This window comes from Kogia breviceps, chromosome 14 (genome assembly GCF_026419965.1).
Source record: "Kogia breviceps isolate mKogBre1 chromosome 14, mKogBre1 haplotype 1, whole genome shotgun sequence".
Lineage (NCBI taxonomy): Eukaryota > Metazoa > Chordata > Mammalia > Artiodactyla > Physeteridae > Kogia > Kogia breviceps.
In genome coordinates, this window is record NC_081323.1 from 88843329 (window position 1) to 88868785 (window position 25457).

Consider the following 25457-nt stretch of genomic DNA (forward strand, 5'->3'; position numbering starts at 1 on the left):
AATCGGTAAATAGTTCAGTACGCATCTTCAAAAAATGTAAACACAGTACTATTTTCACAGCTAAAAATACTCACAATAATTCCTTAATATCCTCAAAAATCCCGCCAACAATCAAAGTCCTCTAATTATCTGAGATACTTTTTCTTTATCGATTTTAAATGTAAATTAGTATCTAAATAAGGCCCATCCATTGTGATTGGTTGATCTTGCTCCTATGTCTCTTCCAATATATGCCTCTCCTTTTCCATGCAATTATCTAGTTAGATAATTATTTAATTTACTTAATGCAAATGAGTCATCTGTCCTATAGACTTTACCATAGTCTAGATGTTGATGGCTGCATCTCCATGGTGTCATTTAAGGAGTCCCTCTGTCCTCTGTTTTTTTATGTAAATTGGTAGCTGGGTCTAGAGGGTCAGTGAGATGCGGGTTTTGGTTTGGGGCAAGAATATTTCATTATGTAGTGCCCTGCTCTTCAACTGGGGCACAGAATCCTTGGTTTGTGTCTCTTTGGGGGGCGTGGGGGGGTGTTCATGGACTTTAATGGTCATTGCTTAGATCCATTAATTCATTCGAGGCTGCAAAATGGTCATATCTGAATTCTACCTCCCTCTTCATTAATTTGCTGGAATACTTCTGTAGTGAGGACCCTCCTCTCATCCACCATTTGGCCACCTGGCCTGAGGTATAGTTGCTAAAGAAAGGCAGGATAAATGCTTGATTTTTTTCCTGCTTCATGGGTCAATTTTAAAAATAATGAGGTGGTACACAAGCATCCTCCAAAGGTGGCCAGTGGGGGATTTTTTTCTTTGGGAATCACGGATTCATGGATTGATTTAAACATATTCCATGTGTTTTCATCCATTGTGCTAGCTAGCCCTAAGGACGCTGAATCGTTGAAGGGGATCCGTTGGACCAACTACCCTTACGCTTTTGGCAGCTTCTAGCACAAGCGCCATCAGGGTTGACAGAGTTGGGGAAGGATGGGATCCCCTCATCTTGCCGCAGGCTGTAGCCTCCCGCCTGGTCAATCCACGGTCTGCCCATGAGCAGATGCATGGTTCACAGAGCAGCTATCAGCAGAGAATGTTCTAGAAGCCAGCCAGGTGGTAGGAAGGGCCAGGCACCATTCATGGTCAAGAGTGAGAAACCTGGACCCAGATGCCCATGGTGAGGGGTGTGCCTTGCTGGGTTATGTTTGATGAAGACACTGATTCTAAGCCTGCAAATGCACACATCACACCTGCACATACACATGCACACACATCACCCTGGCGAATGCACAGGACTACTGCTCATGAGGGAAAATCCTTTCCAGGCTCCGTTTCCACCTGCTGAAAACACAGATGCTCTCATATCTCAGAGTTGGCCAACTACCTTGGTTTGATAAAGGGGCAGATTCTCTTTTTAAGGCACCTCAATGTCTACCTAAGTTTCCTTTTCTTCTCCTCCCATCTCAGAACTCGGGCTGTGACAGTCAGTGACATCCTGGACTTACCAGTGAATGTCTACTCTAAGTGGAATTTCTTCTGCCATTTCCAAAGTCTGCAGACCTCCCCTGGCATTCGCTTTATTTTGTTTGCTCAGCCCCTGCTCAGGACAGGATATTGGAGATGAATTATTTATACCCCCAAGAAACCAAAAGAAAGAGAGAGAAAAAATAAGAAAGAGCAAGAAAACGGTAATTTCTGTACTACTCTATCGCAGGTGTTGCCTTTCTCACTGAAAAGTATTTCATTCTCCCTCCGTGTCTGAAAATTTCATTTGTGTACTGCCACTGGAGGACAACATTATTGATTTATTTAAAATATTTATACTGAATTACAGCATCAGATAGACACACGCATTAGCAGGAGCCGTTCAGAACAATATGCCCACAAAGTTTATTTTTGAACAGAAAGTTGAGGAGGCTGTGTCTACAAACATCAGATGACTCATTCTTCGCTAATTACTGACACCTGCAGCAGAATCACTCTACTAAAACTCAGCATTTCGGTTAATTTCTGCTCCAATTAGTGTGGTAACAAATGCATCGCCTGCTTGATATAGAAATGCAGAAGCTGCACAACGATTTTGGGAGCTTTCGATTTCCTTCCTAAAATTCTAGCCCAGAAAGCAAGGAAAGGCAACCATAGGGGTGGTATGGCCAGACCCAGGTGGTCGGCGTCCCTCGCCTAAGAGCAGGGTTGCTTGGAAACCAGTCAGTTCAATCTCTTAAGCCTGGACCACGGAGAGTTCAGGGGTCAGGGGCCAGACAACCTTGCGTTCGGGTTGCTGCCCTGCTGTTCCTATGCTGTGTGACCTTGGGCAAATCACTTAGCGCCTCTGAGCCTCGGGATGGGGATAAAGCGTTGGTCCCGCCTCACGGGGATGCTGTTGAGGCAGTCCTCGGACTGTGGTGGGGGCTCCGTGCACACCCTTCCCCACGGCTACTGCTCACGATCAGCCCCGTTTCTCTTGACCCCAAAACTTCCCGCCAATGTTGCTCCCCATGTCAGTTCTCCAGGCTGGGCTCCTATTCTAGGTCCCAGTGCTGCGGGCTCCTGCCTTCCACCTGTCCACGAATGTACTTGCATCCTAAGCTGGCCCCACCCACCAGGTGGAGAGCAGATCAGCAGTGAAACAGCCACCCAGGCTTGGTGGCCGCCGTGCAGTGATAATCAGAGCACTTCCTCTGCTGCAAGGTGTCTCACCAAGCTCCTCGTGTGCATTGACTCAGGAAGTCTCCACGACTCCCGAGAGGCAGGTACTGTCATTGCCCCCATTTTGTGGATGAGTAAACCAAGACTGTAGGGAAAAGTAGTCCAAAAACACAGAAACAGGCAATTCACAGAGGAGGAAATCAAAATTGCCGAAGCTTAGGAAAAGCTGCTCAGACTCACAAGCTGCCAAAGAAAGGCAAATTAAATTGATCATGAGATACCGTTCTTCATCAATTAGATTAACACATGACTAAGAGGGCAGTAACGTCCAATGCTGGCGGAATGTGGGAAAGCAGGTGTTTACATACCATGTGAAACAGTTCAATTGCTGCACCCTTTACAGGAATTAACCTTACAATAGCTATTAAAGTTTAAAATGCTTGTCCTTTGAACAAGCAGCCTCACTTTGGGGAATCTATTCTACACAAGTCAGACCAGCAGTGCGTGAAAGTTGTGTCCAAGGCTGTTTGGGGCAGCATTGTTCAAGGCAGGGAAAATGAAGGATTCCGACAACATTGTAATGGAGAAAAAAGGGAAGCAGTTCAAGGATGTTAAAGGATTGTTTTTAATGGGTGGAAATGGAAACAAACTAAATTTTCATCAATAGAGAGGAGCTGAATAAATTTCATAATCCATATTACACAATATCATGCAACAGTTTAAAGAACAAATTACAGCTCTACATGCTGGATTGCTGAGTGAGAAACCAACCTAAGCTGCTCCTTATAATGGGTCAGAGAGCAACGTTTTAGCTAACAGGAAACTATATTCCATGATTTTAAGTGGTGTAATACCATAATGCATTCTCAGCCCATTCGAAAAGCCCGAGGTCCCCCAAATTACTAAAACTCTCTCCAACAATCATGAAATAATCCACTGAGTATTTATAATATCAGGCATTTAAACCATCAATATAAGGAAGATGTGGCACATATACACGATGGAATATTACTCAGCCATAAAAAGAAACGAAATTGAGTTATTTGTAGTGAGGTGGATGGACCTAGAGTCTGTCATACAGAGTGAAGTAAGTCAGAAAAACAAATACGTATGCTAACACATATATATGGAATCTAAAAATAAAAACAAATGGTTCTGAAGAACCTAGGGGCAGGACAGGAATAAAGACGCAGACGTAGAGAATGGACTTGAGGACACGGGGAGGGGGAAGGGTAAGCTGGGACGAAGTGAGAGAGTGGCAAGGACATATATACACTACCAAATGTAACATAGAGAGCTAGTGGGAAGCAGCTGCATAGCACAGGGAGATCAGCTCGGTGCTTTGTGAACACCTAGAGGGGTGGGAGGGAGGGAGACGCAAGAGGGAAGAGATATGGGGACATATATATATGTATAACTGATTCACTTTGTTACACAGCAGAAACTAACACACCATTGTAAAGCACTTATACTCCAATAAAGATGTTAAAAAAATAAATAAAAGGTGCACACGGAAAAAAAATCCCATCAGTAGCCTAATTGCTTAACTCTGTGCACTCACTCAAGGGGTCGTGTGCGCACTCAACCGTACGTACCGTTCTCCTTTATCGCAATTAACGTGCCCCGTGATATCAGCAATTGGCAAACGAATATGTTAAAGGTACGCGGTGAAGGCAGAGAAGATTTAGCAAAATAAAATGAACAAGGGGACGTTTTAATAATGGAGGGTGAATGATGGAAGAGTCCTCTGAGAGGAGGGGGGACGGGGCCGTGATGGGTGCTGCGGGCCACCCAGATGCCCCTTCGGGGAGGAACTTGTCTCTCCGGCTGCCAGGCAGTGCTGCGGGCGGATAGCCCGTAGCTGTGAGCCCTTCAGGGACTGTGTCTCCTAAGGCCACGTGGGACAGCTGCCCCGTGTGGGTCTTTGGCTTTCGTTTGCACGGGAAAGGTGTGCTCACGGCTGAGTTGTTCGCTCTCTCTGGGGCCCGGCTGCCCTGGGAGGGGCAGGTCCCAGCTGGGCCAGCCAGGCCCCGGATGCGAGGACCTCGGGACCCAGAAAATACAAGGGAAGCGAGTACACCTGTAAGGTGAACGGGCGCAGGCGAGGCCAGGGAGTGCGGCGGGCGGGGGCTGCGTAAGCGCAGGAAGTCAGGTGCACGTTCTCATTTCCGCCCCCAGGGCTCCGCCTCCGGCCCCCGAGGAGGGCGCGCGGCCCGCGGGGGCGGCCGGAGAGGCCTGCGCGCCGCCGTCCCAGGGCGACTGGACCGCGGCCTGGCTTCCGGTTCCCACCTGCCGCCCCTCCGCCAGCGCCCAGCTGTGCCCGTGACCTCAGCCTCTGGCCAGGTAGGGTTCCCTGAGAGACCTGGCTGCATGCGGGCCGTTTACTGAGGGGGGGAGGGGAGGGGAGCGCGTGGGCACGAGGGAAACGGCCGGGATGCGGCCTCATCCGCGGCCAGGGTCGCCGAGATGCCGGCCGGGCCTCTGCGGCTGCACCGGGAGCCCCGACAGCTGCAGGTCAGAGAGAGCTGAGGGCCTTGCAGAGGAGGCATCTTGCTGGGGCGGCATGTGCGCGGCCGGGGGGTTAGAGGCGAAGGGCCGTTAGGGTCAGCAGGTCCTCTCGGGATGGGCGGGGCCGTTTGAACGACGCCAGCTGGGCAGAGGATTCAGCAGAGCTGGCGCCAGTCTCGGGCGAACCTGATCTGCTGTCCAGGGTGGATGTTGCGGGGGCATCCGCGCCGGACTCGGCTTTTGTGACCGAACGGACGGGTGCGGTCTGGAGTCGTTGCAGGCGGGGGCAGAGGGGCAAGCGGACAAAGTCTGGAGATATTTGGGCTGCGGCACCGGGATTTGGCAACTGATGGAAATGCACGCGTGGGGGGTGGCCAGGGCGGAGAGAAGCCAGCGGGGAGCTCCCTGGTTTCACTTGCAGCTGGGTGAGCGTCGGGTTTGTAACTGGAATCGAGAACTCAAGGGCAGCACCGAGCTGGGGTCTAGTTACCCACACGTACGAGAAGGGCATCCTGAACGGAGTCGAGGAGACGTTTGTCTCAAAGCACTGCGCCGTCATTTTCTTTCTTTGTGATGATATCTTTGTCTGGTCTTGGTATCAGGGTGACGCTGGCCTCAGAGAATGAGTTGGGAAGTGTTCCTTCCTCTGCGACGTTTGGGAATAGTTTGAGAAGGATAGGTGTTAACTCTTCTCTAAATGTGTAGTAGAACATTCACCTGTGAAGCCATCTGGTCCGGGACTTCTGTCTGCTGGGAGCTACAGGCCAATATCGCTGATGAACATAGATGCAAAAATCCTCAGCAAAATACCGGCAAACAAACCGATACAGTAAAAGGATCAGACACCACGATCAAGCGGCATTTATCCTAGGGGTGCAAGGATTTTTCGGTATTCGCACATCAATCAATGTGATACATTAACAAACTGAAGGATAAAAGGCACGTGATCGTCTCAGTAGACACAGAAAAAGCTTTTGATGAAATTCAACATCCATTTATGATAAAAACTCCCCAGAAGGTGGACATGAAAGGAAACCTACCTCAACATAATAAAAGCCATATATGACAAACCCACAGTTCACATCATACTCAGTGGGGAAAATCTGAAAGCATTTCCTCAAAGAGCTGCACACGTGCTCATCAGTGCAGGTCAGCCTCACAGCTGGCTGTCCCTCCTCCCCCCAATCCTCTATCCTCCCCTCCTTCTTTTCTGTCTCCCTTCCCTCCTCCCTCAAATACATTTTTAGCATCAGGGCGTTGGGCAGCCTGCACGTGGCTTTAAGGGAAACCTGGCAATGACTGCACGTGACATAAAATTCATTAGCAACTCCTCGTGTTGCCTTAATTATTCAGAAAGCTGTACCCACTTAATCCGAAACTAGGGTGAGGTGATGAGTAGAGAACACATACAGGTCTGCCGATCGGAGCTGAATGGCCTCTGAAGATCGTTTACCCTCCCCAGTTCTGTTTCCTGGGCTCTGAAATACAGCAGAAGCTACTTACCCCATAGCATGCAGTGAGGCCCCAGTGAAATCACCTTGTGAGCGTAATCATTCTTTTCCTTCTCGAAGCAGCTCTTATTTTTGACCTTGGAGGTATGAAATCGTCAGCCCTCGCCAGAGCGGGGCCCCTCCCTGTTGCCTCTGTCTCCCTTGTCCCCTGACTCTCTGCCCCGCGGTGGATGTGACCTGGGGCTCCCGAAAACCGCCCCCCCCCCCCCCCGCCTCGCGCTGATTTCCATAACCTGAATCCTTCCTCCGCAATTTGCAACGACTTTCTTAGTAAATGTTTATGAAGCGGAATGTGGTCCCTTCTATGAGAGAGATCACTCAGCATAAATCGCAGGGGTATTTTGCCTTCTCAGTCTTTTTTTCCCACGCGGTGCGGGCTGAAGGATCTTAAAGAGCTTTGCTTGACGGTTAAGTGCATTAACATAGACGGGTGTGACATTTCTGCCCGATTGTAATTATTATTTCCTCTTTTAATTTCTGAATTTATGATCGCTTCTAATGTTGTGGCCCCAGGCCTTGAACATAAAGGTTTCCATCGCACCCCGATAGCCACGATGCACGCGGAAGGAATGAGAGCGGTGAAGTCGCACAGACTTATACCAACATCTTAGAGGGTTAGGGCGACAGCATTCACTGTCTAAAGCAGGGTGAGCACTGCCCTGGAAGAAAGGTGCCAACCTATTCATGTAGCAAAAGCTTCCAAAGGCGGGTGGTTGTCAAGGTTCGGGGCAGCTCACGTCACCTCTAATCATAATATGATTCTTTACGGTGGTACCCTTATGATTACGTCAAAATGCTTGTTTATCGAAAGGTCTGAGGGGGCACCAAAGAGTCCTTCTGGCGCGCACTTTCCTCCATCACTGATGCAGCTCCACGGCTCCCGAAGTCAGAGGGACGCGAAAGGCGTAATCAAATGCTCTGCCTCTCTGTCCAAGCCTTGTTTCCTCCCTCACACGCCATCAATATGTAGTTTGCTCCCAGGCCATCGATGAGGTGGTGTCAGTGACCCGGGCTTTAGAGAGGTGAGCTGGGGAGCCAGGAAGTCATTCATGGGCCAGAGATGTGACAGGTGACAGAGACCCTGACCACTCAAAGTGTGGTCCCGAGACCACCAGCCGGGTGTCAGAAACCACACCTGCGGCGCTTTACCGAGACTCTCACAGGGGACCCGTAGGGATGCTGGAGCTTGAGAAGCACTGGTTTAGGGAAGAGCTGCTTGAAAGTAAAGCCCAGAGAGATGCAGGAGCTCTCGTGCAAATGGAGACCCGGGGACATTAGGTCTTGGCTAGTTTTCAGGGTGTCGAAGCAGCAGGGCCCCAGGAGGAGGTCGGGGGCTCCCCTGAACATTCGGGAACATTTCAATTAAGTATACAGGTGCACCTCGTTTATTGCGTTTTGCAGACATTGCATTTCCCGCAGACTCAAGGTTTGGGGCAGCCCTGCGTCCAGCAGGTCTTATCGGCGCTATTTTTCCAGCAGCATCTGTTCACTTCATGTCTCTGTGCCGCATTCTGATAATTCTCACCGTGTGTCCAACTTTTTCATTATTACTATATTCGTTGTGGTGATCAGTGATATTTGAGTGACTGCTCTGACTTGCTGAGGGCTCCGACGGTGGTTAGCAGTTTTCAGCAAGAATATATTTTTTAATTAAGGTATGTTTGTTGTTTTTTTTAGTTATACTCCTATTGCACACTTCAGAGAGTACAGTAAAATGTAAACATCACTTTTCTAGGCACAGGGAAGCCAAAAGTTTGCGAGCCTTGCTTTATTTCCACGTTCGCTTTCTTGTGGTGGTCTGGAACCAAACCAGATACCTCTGACGCCTGCCTGTAACTGTGTTACTCAGTGGCTTTGAATCAGTAGGATTTCAGCAATTATTTTTTCAGGCAGTGTATATGAACCTGAAAGAAGTGCTCAGGTGGCTTTCTCTGTCACATCCGGTCAGCTTAGATTTCCAAATCATGTAACGCCTACTCACACGACTTGGTATTCGAGGTAGTGAGAGGGGGTGGAGGGGGAGGAAAAGAAAGAAAGAAGGAAAGAAAGAAGAAAAGGAAGGAAGAGGAAGGAAGGAAGGGAGGTAGAAAGAAAAAGCTCGAAGTAAGAATGGCTTTTTATTTGGGGGAAGCATTCCACGCCTGGTCTCTGGTTGGAAAAAGCATAATTTGTTTACAAGAATTTTTATTTTTAAAAATGCTGATTTGGTGGCAGGTAGCCCCACGTTGTGGACTTTGTAAATATGCTTTTCTAACTGGCGAGAAGGATGTCGGCTTGTTCCCCACCATGACTCTGGACCTGTGCCTGCGCTAGAAGCCAAGAACAGGTGTCACCGGGGAGACGAGAGTGCTTACGGAAGGGGACACTCAGACCCCAGGGTGCGTTGGTGTCCTGTGGTTCCTCTAACAAAATACCACAAACCAACAGAAACGTGCTCTCTCACAGCTCTGGAGGCTGCGAGTCTGAAATCAAGGTGTGAGCAGCGCCAGGCTCCCTGCGAAGGCTCGAGGGGGGGGATCCTTCCTGACTCTTCCAGCAGCTGGCGGCTCCCGGGAATCCTTGGCGTCTCGGTCCATCCGGTCTCTGCCTTCGTCTTCACAGGGCCTTCCTTCTTTGTTCGTGTGACTTGCCCATGAGATACCCGATATTCGATTTAGGGCCCACACTAATCCGGTGTGACCTCATCCCAGCTTAAACAAGTACATCTGCAAAGACCTATTGCCGAGGTTCTGGGTGGACGTGAACTTTGCGGGGGACACTTTTCAACCCATACAGAAAGGAGGGCAGCTGATAGACAGTCGGGTCAGAGCCCCAGACGGGCATTGAGTGCCTGAGTTCTCCTGGCTGGGCACCGTCCCTGGGCCTCGGTTTCCACGTCTATAAAAAAAGGTGCCATCAAGCCCTGGATAGAATTCCTTTCTTTAATTCTATGGCGGCAGAGAACCCACCGAGGACAGTTGCAAGGGGACCAACGAGGAGAAGGAGCTGAAATTCCTCTCAAATTTGGGGGCGAAGTCCCGAGTTTCAGTGGAATCTCCAAGTCAGTCCCTTAGGACCTCTGGGTAGGTCCCTTGCGTCTCTGCCTCCATCTCCTTGCTTTTCAAACTAAGCTAATAACTTGCAACTCCCGTGCAGGAATATTGCAAAGAACTGCTGTTTGAAGGAAACGATTCTCAAGCATGTTGCAAATAGGAGGTGCTACAGGAATACTAACTAGGGGGTGGCCGATCAAGGTTCCTCAGATTCTAAATCTGGCAAGAGAGAGAAAGAGAGAGGTGGGGGGTTGGGAGCGGAGAGAACGAGCTATTTTTAACTCCTGGCCAAGAAACGCTTGTTTTAAATCCACACGAATATTACGAGCTCAGCCTGTTTGAACCATGAATTTTGTGTCCGTAATTGTCCTGTCCACGGTTATGCTGGTGGAGAGAGCAAGAGTCTTGGTGATTTCTGATCTAAAGCTGCCCGTGTTTCCAGGTGGCTGAGTGGGGCTGAGGACGCCACAGGAGCCCCTGGAGAGCCCTGAGGATGGGGGAGGGTGGCCCTCACTTGGGGCCAGGCCATATGACTAATGATTAATATTTAACACTGCTTTTAAGAATAAATGGCAGGGCCCTCAATCAGCACATATGACCTAAAAGGTCAGGAACAGAAGAAATGCACTTATTGATTGATTCGCTTTGTACCCTCTCAGCCACATCTGTGTCTCTGGGTATATGTGAATCAATACTTCCTACGACGTCCAGGTTTTTTTTTTTTTTAAAGGTCTTCTGGATGCAACTATAAAGACAGCCAGCGCCCTCACTGCTGCCGGGGCGGGCGTGTCAACAAGAAATGCTCTCATTTTAGGCGTGTCCCTTCTTCTGCCATCAGACCTGCTACAGAACAACTCACTATGAATTGAAGAAGAGGGTCAGATAAATTCAGCCTGTAGTTTCTCATTGGTTTAAATTTTTTTGAAACGTTTAAAACATAGAAGAGTGCAGAGATCATAGAACAAACTCCCAGGTCCCCACCACCCCCAAATTATTGATGACAAATGCCATTTTCTGTCTTTGGGGCGTTTTCAAAATATGAAATGAACAAAAGATTGCAGCTCCGGCTCCGTCCCTTTCAACCCCGCTGGCGGGGCCTCCCCTCTCGCCTCTCGACTGGGATGGCGCTCTCCAGGCCGTCGTGAGGGCTTCTGCCTTCCTCTCCGTGTATCCCTGAACAATCTGTAATATCGCTGTTTGCGCTGTTTTCAGTCTCCTAGAACTTGCTTTCTGTCACTTGACATTACGTTTGTGATCATTACCCATATGTTGATCTATTACGTCTTGTTCATTGATGACACTTGCGTACGGAAGTCTATGGTATGAATACACCCTGGTTTACTCATCTTTGCCCTGTGGATGGACATTTAAGCTGTTTCTCTTTGATAGAGTTTCCCTTTTTATGTCCCCGGTGTACACGCACACGTGAGATTTCTGACTCCTGACCGCACGCGTGTTCAGCTTTACTGGGTGCGGCCAAGCTGCTCTCCAGAAAGGCTGGATGGATTTCCACTCGATCAACAGGGCACGAGAGTTGCTTTTCCCACATTCTCTCCGGCGCTTAATAGTGTCCAACTTCCTTATTTTAAACACTCTGACAGGTGTGGAGGGGAGAGGGCCCTCAAGATTGCCTTCCTAGCATCATTCTTTGGCCATCTCTGTTGGAGGTGTGAAAATGCAGCACAGGGAACAGAAACCAGAGCAGGAACCAGATTTAAGAGACCTGAAGCGGGAGGGTCTCCCCGGTTCCAGCTCTCCAGAGACCTCACCACCAGGACCTCCGTCCCCACCATCCCAGCTGCCATTTCGGGAAAGCAGAGTCACACAATCTAAGTGTTTGGAGAACGAGGGGCGGCCTCGGCAAGGTCTGGGTCCACCTGTTGGCTCTAAGACTTTCCTTTGTTATTTATTTCTTTTTAAGTTTATTTTTTATTGGAATACAGTTGATTAACAACATTGTGTGTTAGTTTCAGGTGTACAGCAAAGTGATTCAGTTATACCTATACATGCATCTATTCTTTTTCAAATTCTTTTCCTGTTTTGGTTATTACAGAATATTGAGCAGAGTGACCTGTGCTGTCCAGTAGGTCCTTAAGACTTTCTTTAGGCAACTGACTTCACTCTCTGAATGTCAGTTTCATCAACGGTCCAAAGTGGACAATAGGTCTTCCCTGGTGGCGCTGTGGTTGAGAGTCCGCCTGCCGATGCAGGGGACACGGGTTCGTGCCCCGGTCCGGGAGGATCCCACGTGCCGCGGAGCGGCTGGGCCCGTGAGCCGTGGCCGCTGAGCCTGCGCGTCCGGAGCCTGTGCTCCGCAACGGGAGAGGCCACGGTGGTGAGAGGTCAGCATACCGCAAAAAAAAAAAAAAAAGTGGACAATAATTCTTATCCCGTAGGTCCTGCAAGGACAAGAAGAGACAATATTTGCAGAGGACTTAACACAACACTTGGCCTCTGGTGTCCAGAAAAGGCCAGCTATTATTATTAATAATCAACAGTATATTGAAAGGGTTGCGTCTGGACTCTGGAGGCACTCACTGTCGGGGTTTCTTGCCTGGCTTGGCTGCTCGCTTGCTGTGTGCCTCGGTTTTCTCACCTGTAGACTGGGGATGCTAGTCATACCAATCGTGAAGATCAAGAGAGATCATTCACGTAAGAGACTTAGCGCGTAGTAAGTGCTCAATAAATCACTGCTCCTATTCCTGACAGAGCAGATTATCGAAAGCGGAACTACCCTGTGATTTGAGCGGAATCTGTTCAGGAACCTTGGCCTGGAAGGTCACCAGACTATGACGATTTCACAGTGCAATGCAGCTCATTCAACGTCTTCCAGACTATGAGAGCTCTCTTTTCCTTCCCATTGACTTTGGCAACGGGATGAGGGCTGGTGTGTCCCGTGGAAAGCGCCCCAGGGACCCAGTGGGCCTTCCACCCCTGCCTGGTTCTGTGGCATAACAGCAGGTCTGGCCTCCAAGGGGCTGGTCAGGTTTTTAGTGGCGGGAAGAGAGGGATCAGATGGCGAGGGGTCCCTCGCGGGCGCGGCTGCCTCACGCACAGGCCCCGGGGGAAAGCACATCAGACCTGCCGGGCAGTGGAGATGACAGCGGGAAGCAACATCCATTCCCTTGGCTTCCGAGGTGTCCCCTGCCAGCACTCCGAGTGATCATAAATCGCTCATTTCTGACATGGTTTATTTTTCAAGGCATTTTTATAAGAAACATCCAGCCATCCCATTTCAAACGTAATTTAAATGCACGGAAAAAAACCCTGCAATGTTTATTATTCATTAAGCAGGATTACAGAACCCACTTGGTAGAAACAGGCTGGGGGAAGTAGCCCGCACCCCAAACATTTGACGCCCAGCAGCCCCCAGGCGTTCCTGGGAGGGGCTTCCCGACGAGATACCTTTTGCCATAAATCCAAATATCTATTCCCGCCTATCTGCATTTTGATGCTGGAATTAGATACTCCGTGTGTGCGGATGTTGGAATATTTATTGACAGTTAAAATTTCATGTTCCCTGGATTGACGTTTGTGCATAAGGACAAATGACCAGAGTCTTGCAGGTGGTTTGAAGAGGTGTAAAGACTATTTAACACCGGCTTCCGCCTTCTGTCTTTAGATCCTCCAGGAAAGGAGAAATCAAATCTCCAGGGACTCTCCAGGTGGGAAGTGGAAGTAAACGATAATCCTATAAATAAGTCAGTTGTGTCTCCTGGTGGTGGGGAACAGGCTGCTTCTTTAATGATCTCGTTACTGTTCCAAATGTATGAATTCTAAAAAATCGAGAGACGATGTGAAATATTTAAAAGTGTTTTAAAGAGTCTGCTTCGGAAAGGGAGCTGTGACATGACAACACCCAGAGTGCCTTTCACAAGCCCGTGCTCCCTCTGGGAGGGGCTTTGCGGACAGCGCCCCAAAGCCCCTCAGTGCTGTGTGCATGAGCTGCATAAGACCTGCCGCCGGAGACACGGAAGGACCACCACCCACGACTGGGGTGTCACTGGGGCACCCACAGTTACCCTGGGGGACCCCACCACCCAGGGCACTGTCCTCGGAGCGTAGACAGCAAAGATCCCCCAAGAGCGGCGTGCACGAGAGCCTGCGAATTGCTGGAAGGCTGACGTCAGCTCCGCTCACTCCAAACCTGCGCCCCCACGGTGTCCTCGGTCGTCCGGGGAGCCATCCTCCCCAGGGGCTCCAATAAGGGGCGCCCCACCTGTAGGGAAGTTTGAAACAACAGTAAGACCAATTCAGAGTCAATCTGCTTTTCGTTCTCGCCAGACACTGACAGTTCTACACAATGCCTGTGACAACACGAGCTTCCTCCCCAAAAGTCCTTTCGTTGGCTTCGCTTCTACACAGTTACCATTGGGCTTCAACGGGATTGCTTCAGATCGGCACAGCTGTCGGACTCATCCTCGGGTAAACGTTTGATTCGACACGGAGGGTCATACAACTTGCCCCCGGCACTCAGGAACTCGGCTGCATGCGCCCATTTTAAGAGGAAGTTCGCCAGGGTTTGGAATTTTGGGGACTCGTTTGGGGTGCAGTTCAGGTCCCCGACCCCTGTGATGCTGCCTATTCCTGTGTTTAAACAGTTAATGCAAAATAAACAACAGGGGCTTCCCTTCCCTGGTGGCGCAGTGGTTGGGAGTCCGCCTGCCGATGCAGGGCACGCGGGTTCGCGCCCCGGTCCGGGAAGATCCCACGTGCCCCGGAGCGGCTGGGCCCGTGCATCACATACTACTGTCCCCGGCACACTTGAACCACCGCCAGTGGGATGTGTGCTGTCAAGCTGGGTCCCATAGGCACGTACCCTGGGTGCTATAGCAGAGACCGCAATCGACATTTCTAAACAGTGAATTCCATAGTTCATTAAGTATAAAAGTCACAAGTGCCGTGAAAGAGGATAATGTTGGAAACGACCGTATCGATTGTCTATTGCTGTGGAACAAGTTTCCACCAAGACTTTGTGCCTCAAATGAATGAGCGTTTGTTACCTCCGTTTCTGTGGCTCAGATGGGTGGGTCTGGCTGAGTCTCGCATGAGGTCGCGGACAAGACGTTGGCTGGAGCTCCGGCATCTGAAGGCCCGGCTCGGGCATCAGGACCCACCTCCCAACTCACTCACAGGCTCTGCCTTACCGTGCAGACCCACGCGGAGGGCCGCTGGAGTGTCCTCACGCTGTAGCGGCCGCCTTCTCCCGGAGCAGGCCACCCAAGAGAGGAAACCAGGAGGAAGCCACAGCGCCTTTTACGACCTGGTCTCAGAAGTCACACGTCACCACTTCTGCCATATTCTGTTCACCAGAAGTGAGTCGCTAAGTCCAGTCCACTCTCAGGGGGAGGGAATGAGGCTCCGTTTTGGAGGGAAGACCATCAGAGGATTTATAGACTCGCTCTAGAACCCACACACCAGCTCCGGAGTGAGAATGGGAACTAACTAGGGAAAGAAAGAGGAAGGAACGTCCCGGGGGGGAAAAAGGTGTGCAAAGGCCATGGGGTGGATTGGAGAGCAAAGAGGAAAAGCGTTCCGGCTGAGGAAGGGGGCATCGCGTCCTCGTAAGGATGTGGGGTTTTGTCCTGATGGTAAGAGAAGGGCGTGCGTCAGAGCACGGACAGGACCCATCTGTTATCTTTAAGGGTCTTGATGGTGACCAAGTGAAGAGTGGGTGAGACGGAGTCAGGAATGATGAGAGATGGGCCCGTTAGAAGATAATTACCACAACCCACACTGCAGGGATGGGGGCTCGGCGGGGGTGGGCCTGGGGGGGAAGGGTATTTACTGACCGACTCTGAGGGGGTGAGAGGGAGACTGCAGAGATGATGCCGAGGTTTCTGGCGCCCGTGCAGCTGACTGCGGAGGCGGTGGGTGGAGCCATCTACTCTGCTCTGGGAGGGAAACCCTGGCGGTGGGGGGTGGGGGGCAAGTTCCAGGAGCAGGACCAGGAACTGAGCTTTACCGTGCTTAGCTTGACAGCCCTGCCAGACATCCAGACGGCAACATCACGCCGAAGACTGAGTGTACAAAGCAGGAGTTCGGGTTTGGGGGTACGTAATTGGCCATGGGTTTAGCCTTGTAGGGAAAGAAAGATCTTAATTTAGAGAAAAGAGGAAATAAGATAGAAGATGGCATTTGAATCCCTTTCTTTCCAGCTAAATTGTTATCTGCCTTTATGGTTCCATGAGACAAAGCTACTGTTTTGCTTAAGCTACTTAGGTTTTGGTTGGGTTTCTGTCACTTGCATTCAAGACGTTCTGACAAACACAGACGGCTACTTGAGAAGAGCTTTCCTGCTGCTTCTTGGAACAGTAAACCAACTTTTCTTCCCACTTGCAAAAGAAAAGAAAAAGTTCTTAATGTGGATGCAGATGGAGACGGATGGTGCTGACCCTTTGCTCATCAGCAGCAACTTGTCCTCTTTTCAGCAAACAGAAACTTTCCTCTTTATACAAATGGTGCGTTGCAGGATGGCAGCCTGAGGCAAATGTTTCCTTTTTCTTCTTCTCCCTCTTTTTTTTTTTTTTTTTTTTGTTGCTGATTATTAAGCAAGACTTCACTTGCCATGTAAATGCTTCTATAACCTTTGACACAGCCATTTCAGATCTTTCCTCCTGGGTGAAACTTTCAGCAGAAGTGCCTGGGCAGAGAAGTCTAATTAGAAAGAAGGTCACCCTCCCACAGGTGTGATCAGAATGCAGAGTGTGTGGGTCCCTCCTGGCAACTGGTTCTGGAAAGGGCAACTGATGGAAGCCAAATGGGGCGGCCTCATGTGTCCGCATCAGTACCTAGCTGGTCAGCAGGTCAGTCCTGGGAGGTCATGACACTGGGTTGCTCTCTAAGAAGAACACAAGTTACCAAAGACCTGACGTGGTGGAACGGAAAGAAGGGTGCGAGACAATATGGCCTTGAGTGTAATTTTGGATCCCACAGTAACACTCCTAGGAATAATCATCTACAAGGTGTTTATCACCTACAAGATGTTTTCACAAGGATTTGCTCCCCGAGCCTTCTCCTTAGAGCAGTTCCCAGTCTCTACGGGACCTAACTTCTAAACCTCCGGGGTTCAGAAATCCTTGCTCCATCAGACCCACCTTCACCGTTTTTAGAGTTTAACGTATCCCGAGAAAAAGTGGCAGTGTCTCCTGTATTTTCAATTTTTGCATACAGCCAACCACTCCAATACATCATGGCTTAAAACAATAATCATTTATTATCTTGCAGTTTCTGGGGGTAAGGACTCTGGGAGCGCCTTAGCTGGATGGTTTGGGCACAGGGCGTCTCATGGGTTTGCAAATCAGAGGTTGGCTGGGGCCCTGGTGATCTGAAGGCTTGAGGCCCCCCTTCCAAAATGGCTCACGCCCAGGGGGCTCACGCTGCAGGGCTGCTTGGGTGACCTCACAACATGGCAGCTGGCTTCCTGCAGAGTGGGTGGTCCAAGGGAGAGAGCCAGGCAGAAGTCACAAATCACACACCACCGTTTCTGCCATATTCTGCCCATGAGAAGTGAGTCAGTAAGTCGAGTCCGCCCTCAAAGGGAAGAGCGTTAGCCTTCATCTTTGAAGGGAGGAGCATCAAATAATCTGTGGACATAGGTTAAAACCAAGTCTCTTTAAGTCAAAAAGCTAGAGAAGAGGCATCAAATCGGTTTACTTATTCATCGAGCAGGGAATAGGGAACCCAACTCCATCCTAAGCATTTCATTTTGCAGTGAGCATTTTTTAATCAGTCAGAGTCCTGACAGGAAACAGATGGTGAAACATCTCAACGACACAGAAAAAGCAACTGACAAAATACAGCGCCCGTTCATGAAAAAGAAAAACATCAACAAACCAGGAAAGTAAGGGACTTTCCTCTACCTGATGAAGTACATCTACAAAAAGTCCACAGGTAACATCATACTTAATGGTGAGAGACTGAGTGCTTTCCCCAAAGATTGGAAGTGAGGCAAAGATGTCCCTTCTCACCACTTGTATTCCGTATTGTGCCAAAGATTCTAAACAGTGAAATAAGGCCCCCCAAAATTAAAGGCATCCAGATTGCAAAGAAAGAAGTCAAACTTTTTATTCACAGATGGCATCATTCTATGTGTAGAAAATCCTAATGAATACACACATACATGCACACACACCTCCTAAAACTAGTAAATTTAGCAAGTTTTCGGGATAAAAGCTCAATACACAAAAATAAATTGTATTTTTCTATATTAGTAACGAACAATTTGAGCATTAAATTTTTTTAAAGTTCATTTGCAGTAGTATCAAAAAGAATAAAACACTTTGGAATGAGTTTAACAAAAAAATGTGTAAGATCTATACACTGAAAACTATAAAACATTACTGAGAAAAATGAAAGAAGATGTAACTAAATGGAGACATAGTCCAAGATCATGGACTGGAGGATTTAATGTTGTTAAGATGTGAATCTCCTCAAATTGATCTATAGATTCAATGCAACACCACTTCAAATTCCAGCAGGATTTTTTGAAGAAACTGACAAGGTGGTCCTAAAATGATGTATGTGAAAATGCAAAAGACCTAGAATTGCCAAAACAATTTTGAAAAGGAAAAACAAAGTTGGAATCCTTACACGACCCAATTTCAAAACTTACTATAAAGCTACAGTAATCAAGGCTATGTGATTTTGCAGTCAGGATCAGAATACTGACCAATGGAACAGAAGTGAGACTCCAGCAATAAACCTTTACATTTATGGTCAATTGATTTTTTTGACATCTTTATTGGAGTATATTTGCTTTACAATGGTGTGTTCGTTTCTGCTGCGTAACAAAGTGAATCAGCTATATGTATACATATATCCCCATATCCCCTCCCTCTTGCGTCTCCCTCCCACCCTCCCTATCCCATCCCTCTAGATGGTCACAAAGCATCGAGCTGATCTCCCTGTGCTGTGCAGCTGCTTCCCACTAGCTATCTATTTTATATCTGGCAGTGTATACATTGTCAATGCTAAGCTGAGATGAGGTCAATTAATTTTTGACAAAGATTCCAAGGCAATTTAATACGGGAAAGGGTGGTCTTTACAAAGCTGGTGTTATAACAGTTGGATATTCATATATTAAAAAATTAACTTAGGCCCTTACCTCATACCATATATAAAAATGAACTCAAGGTGAATTATAGACCTAAATGTAAGCACTGCAATTATAAAACTTCCAGGAGAAACCACAGGACAAAATCTTCCAGACTTTGGGTTAGGCAAAAGATTTCTTAGATATGCTACCAAAAGCATGAGCCAATTGTTAAACTGGACATCATTAAAATTTAAAACTTTTGCACTTTGAAAGACACCATTAAGAAAATGAAAACACAAGCCACAGCCTGGGAGAAAATATTTGCCAATCACCTATCTGATAAGAACTTGTGTCCAGAATATACAAAGAGCTCCTGCAACTCAATAAGAAGACGATCTAACCAAACTAGAAGTGAGCAAAAGACTTGATGGGCATTTTTCTAAAGATGACATTACAAACGCCTACTAAGCACATGAAAAGACCCTCAACATTATTAGTTACTAGGGAAAGGCAAATTTAAACCATAAGATACCATGACACACCTAATACTGGTAAATGGCTGTAATTGTTAAAAATCAAACAATACCAAGTATAGGTGAGAATGTGCAGAAATTTGAATCCTTATTCATTGCTGGTAAAAATGAAAAATGATATAAAGCTTTGGAAAATAGTTTGACAGTTTCTTCAAAAGTTAAACATAGACTTACCATGTGATCCAGCAAATTCCACACCTCAGAATCTACCCAAGAGAAATGAAAACACTGCTTTATTAATAACAGCCCAAACCTGTAAACAACACAAATGTCCACCAACGGGTGAATAGATAAACCACATGTGGTGTATCTGTACCATGAAACACCATGCAGAGTAAAAAGGAACAAAATACTGACACACGTTACAACATGGGTGCACCTCAAAAACGTTACGCTGAGTGAAAGAAGATGGACATAGAGGACTAAACATTGTATGATTCCATTTATACGAAATGTCCAGAAAAGGCAAATTCTGAATATTGCATAGAGCTAAAGCAAACAGACTGGAGTGAATTATCGGGGGTAGTGGAAAGGTACTGGACAGGATCGTGGTGGTCAGATTACTAAGAATCACTGAATTATACACTTAGAATGAACTTTATGGTATGCAAATTATGCATTAATAAAGCTGCAAAAAAAGAAGAAGAAGAAGAAGTGCCAGAGGAGAAGGGCGGCTGGTGATGCAGTTGTTAGAAATCAGTGTTGGAGCAGAGGGGCTGGTGGAGAGGGCGGAGCACAGATCTGGAGAGGCAAACGTAGAATCTGCAGTCCACAAATGATTTCTGCATGCCCTGCATCTTTCCCCCACTTTTAGTAACGGCACGACAGTCTTCCTTGGGAGAACCGCTCCTCCAGCTCCGCCAGGGTGTGTGATTTCTCACGCCTGCCTGCAGGGAGAAGCAGATGACCAGGGCCCAGCCAGCCAATGCCAGTCCTAAGGGGGTTAGCAGAGTTACTAGGGAGCTATTGCTGCTGGTTGCTCAGCAGATAACGTAAAAGCTTGCCACCGCTGGAAGACAATTTCCCCACCATCAGAGAGGTCGCCCCAGAGGAAAGCAGAGCTGCGAGACGGAGGAAGAGAGAAAAGGACACTGTCTTGAGGTCCAGCCACTCTTAGACATTTCAGCTGAGTCATCGAATTCCTTTTTGTGATTCCATCCGGGTCTGTAAGGTTTCTGTCACTTGTCACACACGCTCCGAACTCTACTTCATCCGGGCTCACCGCTCTGCACTCTCCCTCCTCTGGCCTCATCTTCCCCTCACATCCTTTCCATTTCCCCCCCCCTCGTTCACTCTCACCTCCTGCCGTTAGGCTTCTAAGCACAGCCAGGTGAAGGGGAACCAGCCACTTACTATCCACTGCTTATCGGCGACGGAAACTTGTTGGACCGGTGACTTGCTTCTCTGAGCCTCTGATATCCTGTCTATAAATCGGGGACAATGACATTGACTTACATGTTTGCCAGAAGGATGAAATGAGGCGATGGATGCCGAGTACCTGTCACATAGCAGGTTTTCAGGAAATGTAACTATTATTACTAATCATCGTTATCTTGGCATTAGTGGCCCAGGAGGTCATATTTGGTACTAGAATGGTTGCAGACCTCGGTGTACGATCAACCCTTCTGTGTCACGCCCTGGTGAAGACGTCTGAGTTGACTCTTGGGTCCCCCTGGGATGGCCAGTATCACTGGTCCACGTCTCCCTAAAGGTGGGAGAAGTTGGAGAGCAATTAGCTAGAGTTGAGGGCAAGGAGGCTTGGAGTTGTCAGCAATAATCAAGATCCCTCTCAACGGCGATCGCGTCTAATGCTCCCCGAGCTGCAACATGCACAAGGGTCACCTGAGGATCTCGTTAGTGTGTAGATTCTGACTCAGGTGGTCCTGGTGGTTTGGGAGGAGTGACATGGGACCTGAGGTGGTTTTTCTAGCCGGTTCCCAGGCGATGCTGCTGGCCCACAGACCACACGTTGAGTAGCAAGGATTCCAAAGCCCTGGTTTTCATATGTGGCTGCACGTTGGAACTCGAAAAACTGCTGATGTCTGGTTCCACTGCGAGAGGGTCCCTTTAGTTGGTCTGGGGTGTGGCTGGGGCACCTGCATTTGTCAAGGTGTCCTCAGGGACAAGGGAGATGGGATCCACTGTCCTAAAAGAACTTTGGTCTCTTTCCCTACACGTCCAGAAGAGAGTTGCTTTAAACACCAGAGGATGAAATTGACTTTTTTTTTTGACCCTTCTGGAAGTACCCCCCCACACACACAGAGAAAGGAAATAAGTGACTCACAGCTTGAACCCTCACACACTGAAATATCAACAGAGGTGACAAATGCAAGTCAAGGAGGAAAGCTGTGTAAACCCTTTAACCTAATTAAGATGCCTCAGTGGCCCTGGGGCAGGGGAGGTGTGGGCCGTGAGCTCCATTCAGGAAGCAGGGCAGTGACATTTCACTTAGGGAAAAGGAGGGCACCTCGCCAATCAGGACCTCGGTGACACCCTGAGTATTTTCAGGGAGGCTTGAATGTTAATGTATGCACGCTGGAAATGTCTCGTTCCTGGAGAAATGTTATCCCTGGCCCTCTTGGTTTGGAGTTGCCCCTTCGTCTCCACTGCTGAGGTTCCAACTTGGGCCTGTCGCTCTATCTCTCGAGACACTAGAGATTCAGCTTCTGTCTTCGGAGCTGTGATGTCTGGTCCCTGCCGGAGGCAGAGAAGGGTCAGCCCCGAGGGCAGAAGCTACTTCAGCTACACGCGGCCATCGCCCCCATGTCAACCAGGGCCTGGAAAAACCAGGAGAGAGGGCAGGGACAGAGACGAGATGTAGGAATCCCTTCAACAAGCAGCACAAAACATTCATGTCTTTTAGGAGGGAACATTTTAAAAATTGTTGTTTATTTTTTATTTTTTTGGTAAAATTCTCCCACATTGAATTTTTTTCCACTGTGGTAAAACAGACTTGGCATAAACTGTACCATTTTAACCATTTCTAAGCGTCCAGCTCGGTGGCGCTACGCACATTCACACTGCTGTGCAGCTGTCACCTCTGTCATCTGCAGGACCTTCTCACCTTCTCAAACTGAGACTCCGTCCCCATTACTGACGCCCCTTCCCCCTGCCCCAGCCTCCGGTATCCACCCTCTACTTTCTGTCCCTATGAACTTGGCTCCTCCAGGGACCTCACAGAAGTGGGATCGCACAGCATCTGACCTTTGGCTTGTGGTGTGTCTCACTGAGCTTAATGAGTTCAGGTTCATCCGTGTTGTTGCCTGTGTCAGAATCTCCTTCCTTTTTAAGATGAGAGCATTGTTTTGGAGCCTGTTGGAATCCTGGACTTGAGGTAAATGCTCACCTCTCTAGGCCTCAGTTTCCTCATCTGTAAAGCGGGTCGTAATGCGTAGCAACAGCCGGTGAGGGGTCGTGTTCACTTGTACATCGCAGAAATCCCACTTCAGTGGCTCCAGCAAAGGAGGTGCCTTTCTCCCCACCTCAACATGTAACAAGGTATCGGGAGGAGGCCGCCCAGGGTAACTTGTTCTATGATATCCTCGACGTCCTAAATGCCTTCTTTTTGTTCCGTCATTCTTAGTGCGTGACTTTCATCTTTGTAATCATGAGAGGGTCACTCTTCCACAGCCCCCTGTCCATGTTATGGGCAGGAAGAAGGGGAACCCAGCAACAGAGAGGAATGGGTGGTGCCTGAATCAAGAGTGCAAAATTTTCCCAAAAAGCCTGCTCAAGACTTCCTCTCACATCTCATTGGCCAGATGTGTCACATGCCCACATCTAGCTGCAAAGGAGGCTGGGCAGGTAAGGGGAGCTACCTATTCCATTGTTTGTCTGTCTCATACAAACAATGAACTATACCGTATCTCATTTCATAGGACATTGTACTTCTTTTTCCAACAGTCTCACTGTTTTAGATTATCACACCTAGAAGGAAAAGTGGATTTTGTTTGTTTTTATTAATGCAGGTTTTTAAAATTTGAGTAGCTTGCCACACTAAACAAAAGCACGGCTCTGCATAGTAAGGAAGGTGGGGGGCGCGGAGAATGCATTTGAGGTAGATTATTAGTGCTACACCACTTCACAAATTGTTCTGGGGATTAGATATTGATGTAGGGAGCATCTGAAATAGTGCCGGCACACAGGAGGCACTCAGCCAATGATGGTGTCGGTGATGGTGATGATGGTGGTGATGGTGATGATGCTGGTGATGATGGTGATGATGGTGATGGTGATGATGGTGATGATCATGGTGATTATGGTGGTGATGATGGTGGTGGAGATGGTGGTGATGATGGTGATGATGGTGGTGGTGATGATGGTGATGGTGATGACGGTGGTGGTGGTGATGGTGGTGGTGATGGTGGTGGTGATGGTGGTGATGATGGTGGTGATGATGATGATGATGGTGGTGGTGATGACGGTAATGGTGGTGGTGATGATGGTAGTGATGATGGTGATGGTGGTGGTGGTGGTGATGACGGTGGTGGTGATGACAGTGGTGGTGATGATGGTGGTGATAGTGGTGATGATGATGATGATGATGATGGTGATGATGGTGATGATGGTGGTGATGATGACGATGGCGTTGGTGGTGATAGTGCTGATGGTGATGACATTGATGATGATGGTGATGGTGTCGGTGATGATGACGATGATGAAAATGATGGTGATGATGGTGGTGACGGTGGTGATGGTGATGATGGTGATGATGGTGATGATGACGGTGATGGTGGTGATGATGGTGATGATGATGATGGTGGTGATGATGACGGTAATGGTGGTGGTGATGACGGTGGTGGTGGTGATGATGGTGGTGATGATGGTGGTGATGATGACGATGGCGTTGGTGGTGATAGTGCTGATGGTGATGACATTGATGATGATGATGGTGATGGTGTCGGTGATGATGACGATGATGAAAATGATGATGGTGGTGATGATGGCTAGATACGGGCAGAAACATTTTCAGTGGAATAAATTGTTTCGTAAGACTGCCAGTTAAGTGGATTTCATTGGGAAAACAATAGCATCCAGTAAATAGTTAACAATTATTGAGCACTCGCTGTGTACCTGGCACTTTGCTGGTATTATCTTCCTGAATCCTCGTGACTCTGCCCTGAGCGTCCTGATCTTCACTCAGGGGTGTTCTTTGGGGATTACTCCACTTCTGCTCTAGAGAAGGGGTAGGAACCTCAGGCCTGATCTGACCAATGTAATCTCGTGCCCAGGACCCTAATTAGTTCAGATATGGTCACACCATCCAAATAATTCCATGAACCCCAGGAAGAGTTTTAATGAGGGCTCCATGAAAGAAGCTTTTTCAGTCTCCCGTGACACTTGCCCTCTTTCCATGGGCACATTTCTAGCTCCAGGATTGGTTGGCAGTCATATTGCGATTATGATGAAGCTGACACTGCCCAGAAGTGGAAATAAACAAGGTACCATCTCGGTTGTTACCACTGCAAGTTGTTAGCATTTTCGGCCCCATTTTACTGATGGGAAGACAGAGGCTCAGCAAGGTCAGCGCCACACAACTAAGTGGCAGAGCTGAGATCTGAACCCAGGTGGCTGGATGTCAAACCTTAGAACATAATCACTCTGTCGTACCTGCATAGAGTGCTTATTGGGGGAGGTTTCAATCCCCCCCCACCCCGCCCCACAAATAGCCCTGGCATTTCCGTCTTTCTTCCTGAGCGCCCCACCGCCACACCGCCCCGATGACTGACTTCTTCCATCCCAAGGTCAGCGTTCACGCAGGCAGTAAGGGTGTCTTCGTCTTGCTCCTGGATTTCCAAAAGCTTAATGGAAAGACCCTGTATGTGTACAAAGCATGACAGAATTCAGGCTGGTTAAAATACAGAGCATCTTTGCCTTTGTATAGAGTCATATCCACTCCATGGGAAACACTGCTTAGCTCAGGATCGGTACAAGTGCTGATTGCCTGTTGTATGTCTTTGATTAATAATAATAATTTTTAATGAATTCATTATTTCTTAATAAATGCAACTTAGTAAATAAAATCATTCGCAGTACAAGGTGTATGAGGCACACAGCAAAGGGGGCCATTGTCTCCCTGTTCCTCAGCGCGGACATCATCATCCCCAGATCCCTGCGTCCTTAGCACCAGGCTTGTGTGACTATTCAACAAGATCTGGAAACTTCTCTCCACACCAGGTCACCCCGAGACGCAG

The 25457-nt window shown here is 48.3% G+C and overlaps 1 protein-coding gene across 1 annotated transcript in view; it reads left to right on the forward strand.

Moving 5' to 3' along the window:
* The first annotated feature begins 4970 nt into the window (after positions 1 to 4970).
* The window catches only part of CARD11 (caspase recruitment domain family member 11), a 185646-nt gene continuing 165159 nt past the window's right edge, over positions 4971 to 25457 (forward strand). Inside the window, exon 1 of the mRNA XM_067012721.1 lies at positions 4971 to 4985. The gene's annotated coding sequence lies outside the window, so the exon portion shown is untranslated. The remainder of the gene's footprint in view (positions 4986 to 25457) is intronic.